This window comes from Acanthochromis polyacanthus, chromosome 23 (genome assembly GCF_021347895.1).
Source record: "Acanthochromis polyacanthus isolate Apoly-LR-REF ecotype Palm Island chromosome 23, KAUST_Apoly_ChrSc, whole genome shotgun sequence".
NCBI classification, from domain to species: Eukaryota; Metazoa; Chordata; class Actinopteri; family Pomacentridae; genus Acanthochromis; species Acanthochromis polyacanthus.
This window is the reverse complement of record NC_067135.1, coordinates 3,070,501-3,085,148: the sequence shown is the minus strand read 5'-3', so window position 1 is coordinate 3,085,148 and position 14,648 is coordinate 3,070,501. Positions and strand designations below refer to the sequence as shown.

Genomic DNA, 14,648 nt, shown 5'->3' with positions numbered 1-14,648 from the left:
CAGCTTCTTTAAATTCCATTTTTTTCTCTCTTCATGTGCTTTTTGTCGCCGCGCTCATCAACGAGCAGCTTTTGTGACTCATCAACCGCAGCCTCTGATTTCTGATGAGCTGTCCGTGACTCACAGAGCCGTCTTTCACATTAAAACTCAGGCTGGTGGAGGAGAAACTCTCCGATGGCCTTTTTTTCTTTCTGTAATGGAGCGTCTGTCCAGGGAGCGGAGGCATTTTTTCGTTTTATTTATCCTCTCCATCATTAACCGCGGGGCCGAGCCTTCCGCTGCCTGGACGCACCGATTGATCGGCGCTCACGAATACGAAGGAGATCCGCTCGGAGAGGTCGATGGAGAGCACGGCGGCAGATGTAGCATCTCTAGAGGGGAAGCGGGGGATTTCCTCACAGCATTAGCAGCTGCGTGAAAAATGCAAAATGATTAGCATGTGTGGTTTTTTAAAGAGAAACGTGACAAACAACGAAACCGAAACTAAAAGGAGAATATCCACTTTGTGTTCTTGATGGAGTTATTGTCGCTGTAGCTCCAGAGGTGAGATGTTTATAGACAGGAAGTCCATGATAGATTGCTTCACTGAGCCAGAATATCCCTCACCTGAAGGAGAAAATGAGAGTGAAATGGAAAGATGAGGGCATGATTGTAAATCTCTGGTGTTTGGACAACGTCACAACCAACTTTTCATGGAACTCAGGAAAAAAAAAAGCTTGTTATTTCTGAGTTTATTTAGTAGGACTCTGTGTTCATGGATAGTTTTGATTTATTGTTATTAATTGGTCCTTGTTTTTATACAGTACTGTTTAAAGATTTTGGGAAATGTCCTTATTTTTGGAAGAAAAGCATATTTTTTTCAATGAAGATGACATTTAATTAATCAGAAATCCAGTCTAGATATTATTATTGTGGTAAATGATTATTCTAGCTGGACATTTTTAGTGGAATATCTCCATAGGGGTACAGAGGAACATTTCCAGCAACCATCACTCCTGTGTTCTAATGCTACATTGTGTTAGCTAATGGTGCTGAAAGGCTCATTGATGATTAGAAAACCCTTGTGCAGTTATGTTAGCACATGGATAAAAGTGTGATGGAAAACATGAAACTGCCCGGGTGCAGTTTCGACCAATATTCTTACCTTTAAAAGTTCAACACTGACGGCAAACCAAACTGAAACCGAAGCCTAAAAGTAAATTTACTACTAAAACCGCCATTAATCAGTGTTTACAGACATTCTCCATGGTTCAGCTTTGACCTTACCAGGGTTTGTCCTGGCTCAGAATGGGCCTTTAGGGGTTGACTGTACACATCCCCATCAATCTGTATTATCGTATTTGTTAGCTCTTGTGACAGAAAACGATGCATCTGGCTTTTATTTTTCACCATTGGAGGGAATGAAACCTTAACGACATGCTTACTGTAGCTACCATCAGTGGTTTAGATGTTTTGGCTAACTTGTTTTGGTTTTTTTGTGCCGTTCGACTCCACATCTCAGCTGTCATTTTGACTCAGCGCTGTAGTTGGGAACACTTTAAGCAATATTTTAGCATATTAGGAAACGACAGATTGCTGTTTTTATGGGGGGTACATGCTGAAGTATTTCTTGCCAGGTAACCAACTGAAATTAGGAAGGGTATCTGGTACAAAATCCCCTTAAAAGCATCGTTTTTGTTAGTTTGGTTTTAACATAGACCTAAACCAGGTCGTCTTTTGACAGCGTCGCCGCTGCAGGAAGCAGAACGTCTCATTTATTCGACCGTTTCAGTGGTCAAAGCTAAAGCCAACACAAACAAAACTTATTTTGGATACATTAGCTTGTGTTACAATTTCTAAAGAAGGTTCCAAACACCTCTTTTATAATTATTTTTTATCTTTGATGGAGTTACTACTAGTCAACTTAATCATTCTAGCATGGTTATTTTTTTCTAGAACTATTGAAGTCATCTGGTAAAAAGTGCTTTATATGTTCACAACACTATATATTGAATAAAAGCAAAAATGCAATGTCCAGTTTTTCCAATATTGTTAAGTTTTTTGATCCTGTATTTATCTGGACTACTAAAATAACATCTGAAGTCTACTTAATTTGAATTTGATGCACCGTATGCTTCACAGGCTTTTGAACCCAAATGCTAAATGTCCTGAATCAGAACTGCTCACATTGACTGATATCATTGAACTACATCTGGGAGAATACCGCTCATAAAGTTGATGTGATTTATCATGAGGATGTTGGTGAGATAGATTAGACGCATGCTTGGATGAGGTGTTGAACGAACCAAAAGACGACTTTAACTTTGTTCTCTCATCGAGTTACTCAAAGAATTAACCTTAGTAGTGTCTAAAACTGAGAAACTGCATCATTACCAAGACATGTCTACATTCTGATTATTGCAAAATACCAGAACTGTCCTCTGACGTGGGCAAAATGCAGCTCCGATTGTAAATAATGGATCTGGTCACACCATTCAGGCACTCCTAGTGTTTGTCAATTTCTACTTTCAGCTGACTCATTAGCAGAACGCCCTCGATGAGTCACACACTGATAAAACCGACTAAATCAGTTTTCTTCTACATGCATGGTGCAGTTGTTCAAATTGCGAAGCCACAATCTGGCTTTACAGTGGTTTGAAATGACAGCAGCGACGTTCAGGAGAAAAAGAGGGGGAAACCAGCACTGAAGGCACATTTGTCTTCAGGCAGATACAGCGCTGCGCTGTTGGACCAGCTGGTGATATTAAAGCGGTCAGGCTGAACTGAAGGTCACGTTCAATGAGGGGAAACCCCAGAGTCGGTGCCAACGCTGCCGCTGCGTGAGGAGAAATCCTAAACAGGAAGCTCCATCTCATCAGAGAGCTTTATGTGGCTGTAAACCTCAGCTTCAAGTACTTTCTGATGAAGGACTTTTCAAAGGAATACTGGCGTGACTGCAGTGTACTACAACTGATCTTCAAAGTGTGACGTTAGGAAGGTATCTCAGCAGTTAGAATCCCATCTATTGTCCATCTGCTTTGACAGTGGGAGCACTGTAGTTGTGCGTATGAATTTCAGTATTTGCACATTTGAATGTTGCGTATTTATATCAAACGTGTCTTCATACTGAACTTCCGTATCCTTGTAGCATCCTGTCAGAATAAATTACAGGTGAAGCACAGTACAAGGTCACCTCCATCCACACAGAGGAATCAGGAAGTGGGCCAGCTGGATCCTGGGTGTCACCATGGCTGTAATTTCACCACTTCTTTTTGGTTTTGGTGGCCTTTTTTTGCACACACCGCTGCTTTCATGATGCTAGTATCAGACCATAAAGGATTTCAAATGAAATCAAGGCTAATACCATGTTAATTCCACTACAGGACAGACTTGATACTTGATGTTCTGTGCAGATGGATGGATGGATGGTTAATCCCGAGGGAAATTCAAGTATTCAGCAGCTTACATACACCCCCTGTCAAAAGTTTTAGGACGCTTTCTCATTCAAATGAATAAGAAAGCGTCCTAAAACTTTTGACATGCGGTGTACAACAACATAAAGACAAAGCAGGCAGGTACTTAGGTAGAAAAACTTTGAAATATTAGTATCAGCAATCGGCCAAAACGATTTAGTCAATATTGATGATTGGCAAAATAATTCGATGTTGGGTTTGGGTCTCGGATGGACAGTCCGCTTCATATTGGTCATGTTTAAAGCCAACAGTTTGTACTTTTAGCTTCATGCAGCGCCTCTTTACTTCTTTAGTTTGCTGGGGAAATGAACAGTGACAGATGAGGTGACGCAAAACTTAAGGATGGGGCGTTGCTTTCGGGAGCTTGGCCTCCGAGACTCCCAGAAGTTGTGGTTTTAGACTCATGCAGAGTCTTTCTTAAACTTCGATTTCATGTCCTGTTCTAAACCATAACTTTGAGCATTTAGGGAGAAGTGTGGCTCCTGTTTTTGGGCTTTTGTCTGGACAATTTTAACCACTGATACACTGAGGCATGTTAAGGATCGTACTCGCACCAGTCGAATGGTTGGGTTTAAAATTGTTGGTATCGTTACAGCACAGAAGTGAGCTGATTGGTAGCTACAAGAAAATTCTACTGTGACTGATAGGAAAATAAAGGCTGCGTTTGCCGCAAGATTATTTCATTTTCTTTGACAGCTTTCGGCAGAAACGCGCTCTGTGTTTCTTCAACCACTGGCCAACATGACAACACATCTTCTAATTGTGCTGTGAAGCAGTTTGTCCAGATGTTCTGCCTTTTTAAAATGTTACTGGACAATTTCTCGGCTGTCCATTTTGTCTACATTTGTTAAAATCAAAAATTAAACACCAGCACCGGTTTGCAAAATGTGCATTACTTAACCAAAACTCCTCCTTTCAAAATAAAAGTCCCAATACTGGGGCAATCCAGTACATGTAACTGCAACATTATCCAGATGTACTCAACTGAAAGAGCGTCTTCTCTGACAGCGGAGGCTTGTTTGAAGGGGAAACTAGGGCAGTGGTTAAACACAGACCTAGTGATGCTTGGACTCAGCGGACTGGAAATGATCGCTTGACAAACCCACCAGGCTGTGGAAAAGCGAGCTCTGGTTCAGGAGTCAGCCATTCTGTCGGTTTTTCGCTTCTGGAAAATACCCGAGGCCCCAGCAGCCGCTCACGGTGAACACTTCATTCCCATGGAAACAAAAGAGATGGAGAGCTAAATATAGTCTGTGGGGAAATATAGGCGTTCAAATGTATTACCATCTTTGTGCTGCTGTTTGTGTGCGATGTTGTCATTGCTGTATAAATCTCACAGATCGGGCACTTTTAGCTAAACAGAGAGCACTAATATTATACACTGGTGCCTTTTTTGGTGGAGTTTCTAACAGCTTAGTCACACAAATGCATGCACAAACTGTGGCTCAGTGACTGCTTTTTATGCTAAGCCTGGAAGCAGGGTGGTGACCCGACCCCCTCAACCCAGCGGTTTATATGGAGACTGGTTCAGCGGTACCTAAATCCCCACTGCCACACCCCCACTGTTCACTCCCTTAATGCACATTAAGAGTGACTAAATAAAGTGCTCTGTCGGAGGTGTGTGTGGCGTGCCAGTGGTTGGCTTAGCAGCTAATGTCAGGGGCTCCACACGCCATTTACACAGTACCCCCGCTAAGGCCGAGCATAAAGAGGCGGATCAACTGAGTTATATATTGCGTGTGCAGGAAAAAGAATCACAAAGCGGAGCTGCGTACAGTCGAAATGGTATCTGAGCGTCTCGTCATTGTGTCCACAGCTCATCCCTCAGGTCTTGGCTGACCCACATGGCCTGTGACGGGGATAACCAGCGAGCTGTTGGCACACAAGCATAAGCGATGATTCAGTAACCCCTAACAGAACGTCCCTGTATCTCTGTCACCGCTTAAATAATCGGCCCGTCATTCACAAAGTGTGACCCTAATTGCTTTTGTCAAAGACTATAAGCTGGCTGCACTTCATGTTGAACCTCATTGTAGAATTACTCATTCGGTGAGAAATCCCGTGAGTGAGGACGTAGACCAGGCAGTGGGAATATATCGAGCTTAAAGGGAGGTTTGCTGTGAAACAAAGTCAGCATTTTCTGTTTCTGCTCTGTCCAGGCTTTCTGTGTTTTATATTATTGTGAACTGAGTGGCCTGTTGGTAAAAAACTGCATATACAGGAGGTCCTCAACTTACGTCGGAGTTCCGTTCCTGTGGTGTGACGCAAGTCAATTTTCACCATACGTCGGAACTCCAGTGAAAATGTAAACAAAGTCATTAAGTGCATCATGATATCAATCAGTTTACATATTTGTACAACAACAGTAATGAAAACAGTCATTATCTCACACTGAAGCACAACTCGGTAGAAAAATACGGGCAAAAATGTAAACTGTAAGCCACAGTGAAGTTAGTGAATCGCGAACCCATCTATCCATCCATCCGTCTCTACTGTATTCATCTGCTCCGCTCGTTCCACTAAACCACTTCCCACGAAACGCCGTACGTTAAACCGAGGACCGGCCCGTAATCACTTCTGACATAACGGCGAAAACAACGTAAACCGAGGACTTCGTAAACCGAGGACTTCGTAAACCGAGGACTTTCTAACCCGAGGACTTTCTAACCCGAGGACTTTCTAACCCGAGGACTTCCTGTATGGCTGCATCCCATAACTTGATATAAACATCAGAATTACTCGTCAGCTCCACGTAAACAGTCAGTTAGAAAATCCTAACTTGCTTTGAGCAGTAAAAAGAAAACGGCTTTCTTGTTCAAGGATCAACTGATACATATTTTCATACAAGTTAGATAAATGTGCAACATTTTGCCCCAAGGCAGCATAGATACTAGTAGAAACATGTTAGCTCTAGATTCTATGGATGTTTTAGTACTTACATTTTTAATCTGCTTCCATTGTTGTCTAACAATCTGCTCTGTGTAAACACATCCTGCAGTTCAACCCAGTTCAGACGTCTCGTTATTGGCGGTCAGTACGTCACTAATGGCTTCTCTGTTGTGCAAAAGGGTGCAAAGGTTTTAGTTTTTATAGAATCTGTTTATTACAAATGGTTTGTCTTTGGTGACACATTTGGAATAAAGTGATTTGGATGAAATGATGCCTTTTAAGCTTTTTTTGGGGTTAATTTTCCCGACGGATTGACGCGTCATTAACGATTAGCTCAGTGATTATCACACAGCTTAAAATCCGACTGTTGCTTCCGTTTTTGCAATTTCTGGCTCTGATAAATGGTGTAATTTTAGTGATTATTATTGCTGGTTTTTAAAAAAAAAAAGATGGCATGCATGTCAAACCTGCTTGTGGGTTTGGAGCTCAGAGGGCTAAAAATGGTTTATTTTGTGGATATTTATTTGTTACTTACGTGAGAGTCAAAGAATATACACGTGTATTTGAGATGTTCATCAATCAGAACATGTTTCTTTTAACCATAAGAAATCTGAAATTAGTTCTTGTACATGTGCAGATTTAGATTTTCTCTGTTACATAGAAAAACAAGTTGTATTGCTTAAATCGAGTTACCACAAAATCTGGCTTGTTGTTTTCTAGCAAAGCAAAATGTGAAGCTCACCGTTTTCCCTTGTTGATGACATAACTGTTTGTGTAGCTAAGTGGAAAGATGTCAGCAGTCATGTTTGGGGCGTGATTCCACCCAAACTGAAAATTCAGACACTAAAAACCTCTTGTCTGCTCTGACAGCGATTCTCATGGGAACACAGGCAGAGTTTTGTTTTTATCTTCTCCTTTCTGCCTCTTCACTGACGCTCAGTAAATTGATTTTAACGTGACCATAAAACCTCGGCGTGTTTAACCCCCCTGCGATCGACTCAGCTGAAACTAAAAGGCTCTGGAGCTTTTATACTCTCAACCTATTGGCGGTAATGTGCGTAAATATGTTTGCATATTTGTAATAATTCACCCCAGACTCCCTCTTCTTGTAAGCGATGCACAGCTGCTCGCACAGGGCTAAAAATATCTCATTAGACCTACGCGAGGGAGCATGAAAAACAGAAATCAGGCTGCCATGTAATAGAGCAACTGTCAGCGGGAGTGGAGGACTCCCCAGTCCGTGGCAAAAGGTATTTTCATCTCTGCCTGCCTGATTTCCCCATCAATCAAACGGCAAAGACTCATCCTTCCAACCTTTCTGTGTTTCTTTTTTTTTCCCAAAGAGTAATTAATGTTAATTCCGCTTCAGCTCCGGAGATGAATAAGTCAAAGAATGACGGGAGGGAAGTGAAGGAACAGAGGACAAGAAGTCAGGGAAGATCAACAACATGAAATATGGATAAGATAAGCAGAAGAATGGCATCTATCAGAGGCCAAGCTGCATAAAAAACAAGCAAAGTTATCTTCAACTATGTAGCAATACCACACGTCAGTTTGCCGTATGTTTCTCGTTATAGTTTTGAAAATGCAGCAGGATATAATTCCTGTGACGACGTTTTACTGCTCATTCGTCCAGCAGCAGATGGATGGTCTCGTCTGTCTGGTTAAAGCTGGTTTATCTGCTATCAGCCACTCAATCAAAGCCCACAGGAGGCACCTCATCAGTACTGATAAGCCGCGTTGTCTCGTCTGTTGTGGAATAACAACACCGGATGGATTTCCGTGGATCAGTCTCTCTGAAGTCAATCCTGGGGAAGAAAAAAAAAAGGGCGTTTCTTGTTTTCTTTCTGCTCAAATCGGCTTTAGGCCAAGCAGGTGATAGCTAATATTTCAGAATTTAAAAAAGATAAACATGCATTAAATTTACTGTTACGTTAAAAAATACATTGCTGAACTGAGGGGTCGATTAACAGCTATGATAGGTTGGTTTGTTGCTATTTGTCACGAAAAAAAATGCCAAAAAACTGGCTGCAGCTTCTCAAATCTACAACTAAGCTGCTTTTCTCTGCATTCTATCATTGCGGTTGATTATATTTAGTTTTTTAAGGTAGAAACCAAAACTTTATAAGAAGCTTTTTGAGACAGAGTGAGGAATGAAAGGACAATAGGACTAAATTGTACTTTTTTTGCTTTGTTCTTCGAAGCCATACTGCTTGATTGTTGGGTCGTGTTCGCCTTTTACAACTCTGTCATCTTACATACTTGACCTCCCTGATGCATCGCAAAATAGAGAAAGACTTTTAGAGTGAGCGTTGTTTTATGTTGTACCTTCCTTAATCTGGTGGGGAGTTTGGTAAATACTGAAAGTTACTGTTGACTTTGCGCTGACTGTTTTTGAGAGTCGACCTCTTGGCGTTACCTCTCAAAGCACTCATTATATTGTGTCCGCCCATCCGTTTTCTGCTGCTCATTGGAAATCTGATTGCGGCGGCAGCAAGCCAAGCTAGTAGCCCAGGTAACCCTTACCTGAGCCAAGTCCTCCAGATTGTCTTCGGGAATCCCAAGGATTTCCCCACACCAGATGGATTATGCAATCCCTTTAGTGTGTTTTGAGACAGCGCATAACTGATCTCAGTTGGACTTTCTGGAATATCTTCAGAGGAAGAGATTCACAAGGCAGGAGGCCTGAACCACCTGAGCTCGATCCTTTTGATGTGAGAGACTGATGGCTTTAATTAGAGTTAAACCCTGTTGCTAAGGGTGACATCACCTACCCTATGAAGGAGACTAGATTCATATCCTTAACCATAGATTTAATTTTATCGTAGATCATTGGTGCATCAGATGTGATTTTACTTTCTCATACAGTTTTCTATGTGTCTCTGCAACAGTCTTGCACAGTACAGGGGGTCATCGACTTAAGTCAGCATTTCATTTCTATGGATCGATGTGTGATTTTCACCATGAGTTGGAACTCCAGCGAATATGTAAACAAAGTCGTTCCGTGCATCACGATATCAATCATTTCTTTGGAAGAGTCATGAATACTAACAACTTTCATACATGTATGAATCATTTTACTAGAAGATGACAGAATATTCTAACGGACTGATATTGTTGCTGATTTTGAAGTTTCAATGTTAATTGTTCAATTCCAGATTTACCAGATGTCAGTGAATGTGCCATGTTTAGTCAGCTCACCTCTGATTGGCTGACAGTCAGCAGTAGAGCTGGGAACAGCGGCTAATTCTGGAGCTAAGTTATGAGGTTTTTCTAGTTATTCTGGCGTTGGCTACGGCCCACAGCAGTCTGTGTGAAGGTTCAATAAACCACCAGAGAACCAGATAAAGTCTCACTCATTCATCACAGAGGGTCGCTACAACATGTTGACCTGCTTTTACAACTTAACCGATGTCTGTCAGAGTTTCACCCTGTTCTCAACGTTTTGTTATATATAATTTCACTTCCATGGAGACGGCTTTTCTTTTCTTGGAAGCATCAGTAGAGTCTGACTTACGCTTGGGAGTCATAATGAAGGACAAAAAGTTAGTGAATGTAGCACAATCCAAGGTGGCGTACAACTGGAGAATGGAAACAAAGCTGTCTGATAGCACCATGTGATGACATATTCATCCGACGTAATGACGAAACGCTGTAGGTCGATGACCTCGTAAACCAAGGACCCCCTATATCTGTATTTTTAGGTTTGTTTTCTCCTCTTCACTTATTCTGAAGGTGCAGCAGAGATGTGGAAAGCCTCTTTGTTTTGTGGCCTCAGGAGCAGATTTGTGCTTGTTACAGATGATGTTGTTTCTGCTGGCGTCATTAGAGCATGACCTGCAGCGAGCACTGAGGCATTTTACAACCGAAGAGGCGAATCAACACTTCCTTGTTTGCAGTCATAGTGGAAAACAGCGAATTGGTCTTTTTTGGTTTAGAAAACTAAATCCGGCGAGTGATGCTTCCTCTTTGTTTTGCCTTTTGTATCACTTGTGATGGCCGCTGTAGTGAAGCGTGAGGACCCCTGTCATCCTCTCAGGTGCTGTCTCTCCCTATCTCTTTGAAACACAGGGATAAACTGGAGTATTCCCTTTGGGTTTTAGTCTAAATCCTCATTTAGCCAAGTAGGCCAGCCACTTGAGGGACGGGCTGCCTGCTTTAATTAGGGCTTCTTTGTCTGTCAGACGGAGACGAGGTACTCCAATCTAGAGACGGCGTCTTCCAGCGGTGCTCTCCTCAGCCTTAATAAACCACTCTGTTGGTCTGTGAGAGGACAAGGTCGGCCCGCTCTGTCCGTCTGAAGCTCCGTTGCTCTTGGAAATGCAATCCTTTTCCTCATTCCCTGCCATTCTCTTATCTCCCCTCGCTCCACTTCCTGTGAATGAGACGAAGGCTGGTCATTATTCCTAACTGCATCGATACCTGAACTTTGGATCCTTAATTTATTTGTTTTCTGTGGAGGTGGACCTACGGGAGATGTAGTCCCAGAATACTCCACAACCTTTCTGTCTGCTTTGTATAATGTATTCATGCATTCTTGGCTCTTCAGTGTGCTGTGTAGACGGTAGGAGTTTCCTTCTGCTGCAGGATTTGCCCTTGAAATCCAAAATAAGTTGTTTTTTTTCTTGTTGTCAGTCCTGATCAGTTTAGCGGGCATGAAAGAAACGAACACGGAGGGGAAAACATCCGTGCTTCCAATACAAAATTTGAACTGTAGTTGTGGAAAGTCCCCAAAAACATCAAAAACACCGCCTCAACTTAAAACACCTTTGTAGATTTACCTCAACCAAGCTTCTAACATGTAGAAGAATCCCAGATTGGATATTTTCCTACTTAAAGTAGTTATTTTGGTGCCAGAAAGTGAATGAAACCAAAAGCAAACGACACAAAATGAAACGTAGTCCTGAAACTGATGATCCGTTGTCCATTAAGGGAAGTGAATCCTGGTGTTCTGGGTGAAACTCCGGTCTCTGGTTTACACTACAATGGCTTTTGTGGGTTTTTCAAACTGGCCACCTTTCCCACACTTTCCAAAGTTATTTTTTATTTATGCTTGTCTTAAAACAGAACTGAGAATAGTTGTAGAGGAACACAATCTTGTGCAGACAGAGTTGAGGAAGTGGTTGCCTCATGATCTCTGAGACAGAATAAATAGATCTTTACCATGATTAGTTAAGTGTAATATGCAAAGGTAAGGTTATTATTAGGATTTTATTCATGCAGGTGTCTTAGTAGGTGCTGCTTATGAGTACTGACACCTGAAACTCCTTTTAAATTTAACTACAAAGAGGATTTATAGCTCGTTTTTCCAAAAACACATCAGATTTAGATTGTTTGCAGTGATGTCAGCAATGTGGCCCACTTGAGGAACATAACCATGCAGTTGTTTTGTATATTTATGTTTTTTTTTAAGCTTTTTGATTTGATTGTGATGTTGTACTGTAGCTGCTCAATGATTCTTTGTAAGGAAGTTGACAGTAAGGCCGAGTCATGATTGTGACATCCATGTGGGTCTGCGTCATGAAACTTTCGTCATTATTCCACGTCCATGAAGGCCAACGTGGACATTTGCCCACATTTTTAAACCGTGTGGACAGCAAACGTGAAGCAGGACTTCTTTTCTGTGCTGTGTTTTTCTTGACGTTCGTGCTGCACTAACATCCTTGACTCTGTTCTTGTTGAGCGGTTTGCCCACACAGACTTCTCTTTTTCATATTGTTCAGCCAAACACAATATTGAAAAGCTGTCAAGAGGTCATTGTCGTCTTTTTTGAGCGTTTGTGGAATGTGTGCAAGTCAGCACAGCCTGAGTTGTAATATTTACAGATGAGTGGAAAACCTCCCCTCTGTAGTTTTTAGCCAACACCAAAACAAAAAGTGATGGAAATAGTGCATTTAGCAGACTATTTTCGGGTATGCATTTGGTGTAAAAGTGAGTATTTGTACAGTGTTCATTGTAATGAAGGAGCATTTCAACTGTTTTACCAATGACGTTTAAGAAAATTGACATTGTTCAAGTTTTTTTCAACATCTACACTATTGTTCAAAAGTTTGGAGTCACTTAGAAATGTCCTTATTTTTGAAAGAAACACTTTTTTTTCAATGAATATAACATTCAATGAATGATAAATCCAGTCTAGACGTTGTTAATGTGGTAAATGACTATTCTAGCTGGACATTTTTAATGGAATATCTCCATAGGGGTACAGAGGAACATTTCCAGCAACCATCACTCCTGTGTTCTAATGCTACATTGTGTTAGCTAATGGTGCTGAAAGGCTCATTGATGATTGGAAAACCCTTGTGCAGTTACGTTAGCACATGGATGAAAGTTTGAAAGTATTACAAAAGCAACAGAAAGAAGAAAGCACTTCAACAAGCTGCTCCCTCCAACCGACAGCTGTAAATTCTCTACAGAAACAGCATGGTTCACCACTTACTTTATAAAGAGTCCTCAGACTTCCTCATATTGTCTTCATTTGTTTGTTTTAGAAGCTATTCTTTCCAATGGAAGGTTTCACTTCATTTCTTCAATCTGTTGTGTAATAGTTGGTCTGTTAGCCTTTTTCCAACACCGAGTTATCACCTTTTTGTCTTTTAGAAAGCTGAGATTCATCAATATTTGGTCATTTTTATGATAGTTATGTTCTTTTTGATGCAAGTAGAAGCAATTTAGGGTCCAATTAAATTTTCAAAATCTTTTTGCACTTCCAGAAATGGTATTCCTTTAACCTCTGTGCCTTTAGCATGTAGATCTATTTATTGAACTGATTTAGTTTTGCAGGAGTTACGTATGTTTGCATGAGCCAGTCATGATGAGCTCGTCTGAGCTACTGTTTGAGTTGTAAATTTCCACTCAACCAATGAATTTTTTAGCATCTTTCTGACAACACTGTGTCCGCCAGTCCTTTAGCTTTATACCTTTTTTTCTGAACTGTTGTCAGAATAACAAAATCGTAGGTCACAAAGGAGAAAAAAGACAGAAATTAACCCTTTAAAGAAAACTGAGAATAAAAAAGTATACTTGCTGGTGTATGTATATGTCTAATAAAAACGAATAATTAAAAAAATTAAAATATTACATGTATGTATATATAATCTGCAAAACCGAAATATAGAAAAAATTGCAAAAATAATATATTTTTATTTAAATATAATAAATAAAATATATGTATTATAAAAATTATGAAAAAAAATTTGTGTATATGTGTGTGTGTGTGTATGTGTGTGTGTGTGTGTGTGTGTGTGTGTAAAACTGGAATATAGAAAGAAGTGAGCAAAATAATAATAATTATATATATAATTTAAATAAATTGAAATATAAACCTGATGTATTTTTTCAACCCGATCATATTAACATCATAGTATAGTATAAATATAAGAGCCTCTTAAATGGGTTTCAACAACAAAGCGACTCACTTAGACCAAGTCTTTGTGAACAATGTGAAGCGTCTTGAGACAGCAGTCGGTTAATGATGTCCACAGAGCTTTATTCCCCTCATGACGACCCTCTTCTGTTAAAATACCATCCTGGGGTTTCTCTTTGGTAATTATTGGTTACTGCTCCACTAATGGAGTTGGTTGAAGTTGCCTCACGTCTCAGAGGGACTAGGCTGGACCGTGTCAGAAGTGATGTCTTCCCTAAAGCTCGGACAACCCTCACATATTGTCCACCATCAGCAGAGGTGAAAAGCTGCCAGGACCATGTGAAAGGCGTTGATCCCTCCAGGGAAACTCTTGGCGAAAGCCTTGTTTTGTCTCTCCGTTTCCACGCCTTCCTTCCCTCCCTCCAATATGTTTTCTTTCTCTCTCTCGTGCTCGGTGGATGAAATCAGGGCTTGCATCACTCAGCGGAGCAGATCTGAGTCATGTTTTTAAGGCTAGCCACAGCTCTCTGGCTCATTAGGAGGCTTTAAGGAGACAGATTGGATTCGTCATCCCAGAAAACACCAAACCCTCATCCACACACTGTCACCATGCAGGCCTTCATCGGCTGCTTATTTCTAATTGTACTCATGTCAGCATGGAGGAGGAGAAGTTTGGTTGCATTTATCTCTTAATTTTTCATCATCACGGATGTTTTGATGTGTCTTGGAGCGTTTTCAGCGACTGAATGAAAAGCTTCTTTAAACGCAACCGTAAATTATGCATCAGGCCAAAAATATATTTGATAAATAGTTAATTAAAATCTTTTTTTAGGAGATAAAGCAACAGAATCAAATCACTTTCCTTATTTTTTTTGTTGTTATATATTGAATGGAACAAGCTAGTTGCATTTAAAGCTGAACCAAATGATTCTTTTCACTAG

At 40.8% G+C, this 14,648-nt stretch overlaps 1 protein-coding gene across 28 annotated transcripts in view; it reads left to right on the top strand.

The window, feature by feature from the left end:
* The window catches only part of camk2d1 (calcium/calmodulin-dependent protein kinase (CaM kinase) II delta 1), a 119,048-nt gene that overhangs the window by 7,238 nt on the left and 97,162 nt on the right, over positions 1-14,648 (top strand). The window lies entirely within an intron of this gene.